Genomic DNA, 7,175 nt, shown 5'->3' with positions numbered 1-7,175 from the left:
CCAGCGCCTCCCACCCACTGGCAGCCCTGCAGATCAGTCCGTCCCCCTCCCTCCCAATCAGCTGTTTTGTGGTGTGCAGGAGGCTCTGGGGAGGATGGGGAGGAGCGAGGACACGGCAGGCTCAGAGGAGGGGGTGGGAAGAGGTGGAGTGGGGGGGCAGGATCTGTGGCAGAGCCAGGGGTTGAGCAATGAGCACCTTCCGGCACACTGGAAAGTTGGCACCTGTAGCTCCAGCCCTGGAGTCAGGGCCTATACTAGGAGCTGCATATTAACTTCTGAAAAGTCGCATGTGGCTCCAGAGCCACAGGTTGGCCACCCCTGGCATAATTCATTACGTTTCATTAACACAGGCCCAGATCCAGGGCTGAATCAGTGAGACTTTTCCCTTGCTTAAAGTTAAGCACACACTTATTTGCTTTGCTGGGTTGGAGCTTTAGTCTGTCTTGCACTCACTGAGATCCATTTCTTGACATATAAATTACACCCCCAAGACACTAGCTAGCCCATGGTCTTCTTAGCTGCCTAATGTTCACTGTCCTTCTGATTTTGCCTTCCACATACCCAGTCCGATGGCACTGGGCAGTTTAATAACTTTGACAGATACACTGCCACACAAATGCACCACACACTCCGGATAGTTAATGGAAAACTAATGAAAGAACAGCTGCTGATTCTTCGCCCACCCACTTCACGCGCACAAAATTCCCCTCACTGCCGCCTTCTCCTTTTGTTTTTAATAGAGGCCCTTGAATGTCAAAGCCAGTGATTACACTAGTAAGTGTTTGGGAGGCTAAAGTGGGCATCAGTCGTATGAAAGATTAAAGACCTTCAGCCAATTGTCTCTGCCTTCTAATCATATTATTTAATACAAATGGATTTTTCAAGCTGCCTTGTACAGTTTGTGTGGCAATTACCTAGGAGAATATGAAGGAGACAGAGAGAGAGAAACAAGCTGAGAGCTGTCAGCTTGTTTTAAACAAGTCTGTGGATCAGAAGGAGATTTATAGATGGAATAAGCAAACAGTGATTAGTGTGAGTGAGACTTAAAAATGAATTGGGTTTCCTGCTTGCTCTACATTATTTTGTCTTGCATCACAACTTCAAAAATACAATCTGCAGTTGCACAATATGTTCAAAGCCCTTCATCCCAAGAGAAGACAGTTTGGATGGTCGTCATGAATTAATGGACAGAGTCTGCGCTTTCCACCCTGGAGGAATAGAGTTCAAGTCGTGTTTGGTGAAATGGGATTTACGGGGGATGAATCCCCTCCTCACTCAGTTCTCAGGGGACAGATATTTATAGCCACCATTATGATGACCTATTTGGTAATTTCTGCTCAGATGATGTCCAGGGCTGAGTCCACACAACAGTTGCCCTTCTGTAACTAGCTAACAGGTTAAACAAGGCAAGACTTTGGTTTCCAGAAGTGTGTATATCGAAGAGTTTGTCAACATGCGGAAGTTATATTGGTGTAAGGTAGTGTGTGAATTTAAACTGCTGTAGCTATACCAGTGTATAACTCCCTGTCTGAACACTTTTACCGATATGAGCACCTTTCTCTGATGTAGCTTATATTATATCACTTGGAAGCAGTTTAGAAGTTTAACTATACTAGTGTAATTATACCCTTATAACTGAAAAAATCTCCTCTGTAGACAAGCCCTTACACTTTCATGGACACAAATATCCACTCCTGAAAAGAAACCCTCATAATTCTTTTTTAAAATAAAGATGACTGACCTGAAAATAAATCTTTGCTGCTCATGGGTGGTTGGTGTCCAGAGTAATTTCAGGGACGACTGGCTCAGCCTCTCAGAGCTCTGATGTTGCATTCAAGCACTGGCAACAGAACCGTGATACAGATGTCTCCCATGCCAAAAGCAAAACTTTCTCTGGTCACACATGGTGTGTGAAATGGGATTTACTATTCCTCCAGGACAGGGAATGTCTGCTAATCAGTTCCATCCCATCAGGTAAAGACAAAGCTGTGTGCATTTTGATCCCTGACATGTTTGTTGGAGACATACATGCTGACATGATGTACTAGTGTCTGCTTCCCTTCAATCTGATGGATATCCCTGAGAGTGCTAGAACTGCCCTGACATAAAAGGAAAAGATCCAGTTTAATAATCTACCATCATGCTTAGCCAATATCAGAAATATTTGTCTGGGAGAACGCCAGTTGCAGCTGATTAATTGCATGTGGGCTGTGGTTGAAAGAAATCTATTTTCCATTCAGTGTTCCCATGTGCTACAGCATCTAGTGACCTTCACATCAATAGTGCCACTCTCATCACTAGTGATATCCTCACCTCGCTGGTGCCACATTGTCACCACACTCACATTCACCCAAAGCTTTGGGTTCTCGCTTTTTCCTTTCTCACTCATTACCTGCATATACCCAGATATTTTCCACCCACATTTTACTTTAACTTCTTTAACACCCATATTTCAAATAGTTTGACTGAGATGAGTGACCAAGAGTCACATTGCATTGAGCTTCCAATGTACAGCAATATCTTCTTTTCTTACCGATAGTTGGTGCCAGACAAGACTCCAAGGCTGTTTTTTGGACAACAGAGCTGTCCTGAAAAACCAAAAATTAAAATCCAGAAATGTTCTCTATAGAGATGGGCCTGAACCAAAACCCTGGATACAAAATACCTGCCACTTTACAGGGATTAGATAGAACTATTTTGTCCAGTGGTTCTCAAACTGGGGTCGCCACTTGTGTAGGGAAAGCCCCTGGCGGGCCAGGCCAGTTTGTTTACCTGCCCCGTCTGCGGGTCTGGCCTATCGCAGCTTCCACTGACTGCAGTTCACCACTCCAGGCCAATGGGGGCTGCGGGAAGCAACAGCCAGCAAATCCCTTGTGCCGCGCTGCTTCCCGCAGCCCCCATTGGCCTGGAGCAGCAAACCCCGGCCAGTGGGAGCCGCAATCAGCTGAATCTGCAGACGGGGCAGGTAAACAAACCGGCCCGGCCCGCCAGGGGCTTTCCCTACTCAAGCGGTGGCCCCAGTTTGAGAACCACTGATTTTGTCACTTGGGCGCCTCTCTGGTTTTGTAACTGCCAAGAATTCTGTTTTAGGATAATTAGTAGTTTCTCAACACCATTTCCAATCCCAGAGTTTTTGTGCACATTCTGCTCTGCAGGGATCCATTTGCCCTATATGAAGACTCTAGTCCAGTGATAAATAAACTGCTTAATGTCGTTGTAATGAAATTATTTGTTGGTGTCTGTGTTTTAATTTTATGCTTCTTCTAATCTCTCTGAGCTGGGGGTTTCCCTTTTTTGCAGACATTACAGAGCCTTGTGGAAGGCAGCCAGCTTGCAATATAATTCTTGTGGGTGGCTTTTAAAGGGAGGGTGATGCTTTCACATGCTATGCCCTTTGGATCAGCTCTGCCTCTGAAAATGGTGAGAAGGGCTGGGAAAAGTAGGTTTGCCAAATTTAGAACCCATGGGAACATGATGGGTTTTGGATTCCAGAAACAACTCAACAACTTTGAGGTTGATGTCTCATTTAGCTCTCACAAAAATGATATTTCTAATAATTGTTCCCATTCTGGACCTAGAAGCAGGGGAATAATTATTTTAAAACAAAAATATTTATTGTTTGCATAGCACAGGTTTCCATTTTATTGGGGGATAGGTTTAGTAAAGCCTTGCGTGTATTTAAAACATTACAGCAGCTCTTGTCGGTGTAGGTACTCCATCTCCCTGCGAGGCAGTAGCGAGGCCGACAGGAGGATTCTCCCATCATCTTAGCACTGTCTGCACTGGGGTTTAGGTTGGTTCAACTGCATTACTCAGCAATGTGGATTTTTCACACCCCTGAGTGATGTAGTTATACCAACCTCATTTCCTAGTGTAGACCAGGCCTAAGTCAACCTGCAGAGTAGCATTTCCTCTTCATGCATGGATCCCTCATGCTCCCTCAGAATCAGATTCTTAGCAAATCAGATTCAGATTCTTGACTGAGGAAGGATAGATCTTAACTGTATCAGTTATCGTAGGCATGCTTCCGGCATTACCCTCTGTAAGCTCTGTAAAGGGTCAGCCACACTATTGCTAACACTCCTAAGAACATAACAGAAGAACGGCCATACTGGGTCAGACCAAATGTCCATCTAGCGCAGTATCCTGTCTTCCGACAGTGGCCAGTGCCAGGTGCTTCAGAGGGACTAAATGGTAATGGAGGACCTTCATCCATTTATCAGTTAGCTTGTCTGGGATAAGCCATAAGTAGCATCTTAACTCCTTCATCATGAAATTCTCAATTAAGAGTTCTTTTCTTCTTACTCTTTTGTTGGTGGCCCAGTTTAGTGTAAATAAATGCAAAATGGGTGTTTGTGCTCCAAAGAGGAGAAATTGTAACAACGTATTCCATGCGGGATCAATCTGTTCATCCCATGCCACACAAAAGGCTTTTCTCGTGGTATTTACTGCTGATAAAAGGCTCCCGGATAAGTAAACAAACTGTTGGTACTTATCCAAATGGAATGAAACCTCCAAAACTTTCAGCTCATTTCTTATGGCTAAATCCTGGCCTCATTGAAACAAGTGGCAAAATTCACCCTGACTTCAATGGGCTTTTGCTAATTAAGTTCCCATGTCCCCAGTAATTACTCTACGGCCTGACAACTTTCTCTTGTTCAGAATGAATCGGCCCTTGTTCCGGGTAGAGAAGATCCTAATACCAAGCATGCCAGAGGATAAAGGACAAGATGCAAGGTCAATTGCAATGAGCAGCTCTGCTGAGCTAGCTATTTTTTGTCCAACTTTCCAACACCAGGCCTTAGCAAGCAGTGACTTTAGTGTGAAAACGACGGGGCTTGAAAAAAGATTATTTGGAGGCTGTAGAATCTCAGGCTGGCACAATATTTCATAAACACATGTATGTCTATTGCTGTTGTGGGCAGGAACCTTGCCTTATATTTTTTTTAAAGGACAGCTGCATCTTCTTATAATGAATCCGTAGTAAATGGCAGTTCATTTAGAATGGGGAGGACTAATCACAGATGCTCTATGGCAGAGTACGTCCCTATTACATGTGAATCCCAGTGATAGTGAATGAAAATCAACTCCCTGAAATAGAAAGGTAATAATTTATATCTCCAAAGAGTTTTGTAAGCAATAATTAATTTATTAAAATAGCGTGAGAGTCTCTTATTTTTCAGTTCTGGGTAACGCACCGAAACAGCATCCCTTGAGAATATTCATGGGTGAATCATCAAAGTGCTTGCGTTCCAGTTCAGTTCAGATAAGCAACTAAAACCACTGTCCAAGCCTGGTTCGAACAGATGGGAGATTCAGGGAGAAAAACGTGTCCCCTGGGTTGTCAGCATTCCCGCTTCTCACCCAGGATAAATCTAGGAAATGCAATGGCACGTGGAAATTAAAGGACCATCTGAATTGGTTCCCTTCCTAATTATTCAGCTCTCTTGGATCTGCAAAGTAGATGAAATCGCAGAAGAGCAAGCTTGCTCATGAGATAGTCCATTGTTGCCTTCCCTTTTCCTAAAAATGTCCAGTCCTGGCTTTACCCTAGAATTGCACAGAAATATGGAACCAGCGCAATTAACCCAACTCCTGAAAAGTTTCAATTTGATTTGGTTATGAAGGTTTTAGTTAAATCTTTGGTCGTTGTTAATTATTATTTCTGTTGCGGTAGTGGCTAGGGGCCACGAAAAAATATCAGCGCCCCATGGCACTGGTTACTGTACAAATAACACAAAGACAATGCCTTCCCCAGGGAGCTCACAGTCTAGCATTTAGACAACATGCAACGGGAGAATAAGCACTTTGGAGGGCCAGCTACCATGAGAGAAAGATGTGATTCCACAAGGGAGCCATTACAGGGGTCTCAGGAAGCAGAGTCAGTCACCAGCTACAGCAGGGCCAGACAGTCCTATTCTTCACTTATCAGAACTTGTCCAGCCACCACTTAGTCCTGACCGTCTCAGAATCTTCCTGTTCAATGGGCCTGACTCAGTGCTGTCCTGTTGCTTCTTTATGCTGGCTGCACTGGTGCAACATGGCCACAAAGCAGCTATACGACCCCTTTGAGGAGTGCCTGCGGCTTCATGGGCCACTCTAGCAGGTGCAGAGCTGGTTCCCTCCCACACAGGAGCTCCAGCCACAGAAGATATGCCAGGGACATGGCAGGGGTTTTACTTTCCCCTGGCTATTTCCTGGGCTTATGGAGGCACAAGTTAGAACAGCTGATAGGGTGGTGTAGCTTGCACCAAGTGCCAAACCAGCTTCTGGCAGCCCCAGCCTAGGAGACATCCAAGCCAGCTCCATCACAGGGATGAACTGGGTCCAATGAGTTTCCTCTGAACTGTAATCTCTTAGCAGCTGCCTGGAACCATGCATCCATTAACTGTAGCAGCAGCAGCACTGACGTTAGTGAAAAGGGGGTGGGGGTGCAATATCAAAGAAATAGGTCCCAGATAAACAGGGTAGGAAGTCCAGGGGTGGAGCATCCGTCTCTAAACATTGAAGAGCAGAGAATTAAAAGAGCACAAGCCTGCCAGCAGCAGAAAGGTCACTAGAAGGATCATCTGTGACAAGAAAATCTAGGGCATCCTGCTCTGAAAACTCTTCATTTGATCTCCTCCTCCTCCCATGGTGTGCAGTATTCCAGGCATGTTATGTGTCAATAGAAAAACATCCCCTTACTAAAGGCACAAATCCCACACTTCCAAGAAGTGCAGCCCCCAGGACTTTATCTAGAGACAGCAGCTTGGAACTTGGCTGCTTTCAAAATTCCTATAAAATTAGTCAAAAGATAAAATACTCTTCTATAATGTAAAGGTACCCAGAGCAATGTACCATGCTGAGAGAGCCTGCAAATGGATTTACAGGACAGTACAGTGTACAGGATTAGCAAAGAACTGAAATTGCTTTTACACTTTGGCTTTTTATTAACCCTTATATTACATCCCCCTAGACAGATCCTCAGTCTCTTTGCACAGATAGTGCAGGGCTTGAAATGTTCTTTAACAATTCAGTCAAGAGACCTTAAATACTGACATGTCTGTTCTGTGTATACCAGGGGTTCTCAAACTGGGGGTTGGGACCCCTCTGGGGGTCATGAGGTTATTACATGGGGGGTTGCGAGCTGTCAACCTCCACCCCAAACCCTGCTTTTCCTCCAGCGTTTATAA

This window comes from Mauremys mutica, chromosome 11, assembly GCF_020497125.1.
Source record: "Mauremys mutica isolate MM-2020 ecotype Southern chromosome 11, ASM2049712v1, whole genome shotgun sequence".
Taxonomy (NCBI): Eukaryota; Metazoa; Chordata; order Testudines; family Geoemydidae; genus Mauremys; species Mauremys mutica.
This window is presented reverse-complemented; position numbering follows the sequence as displayed.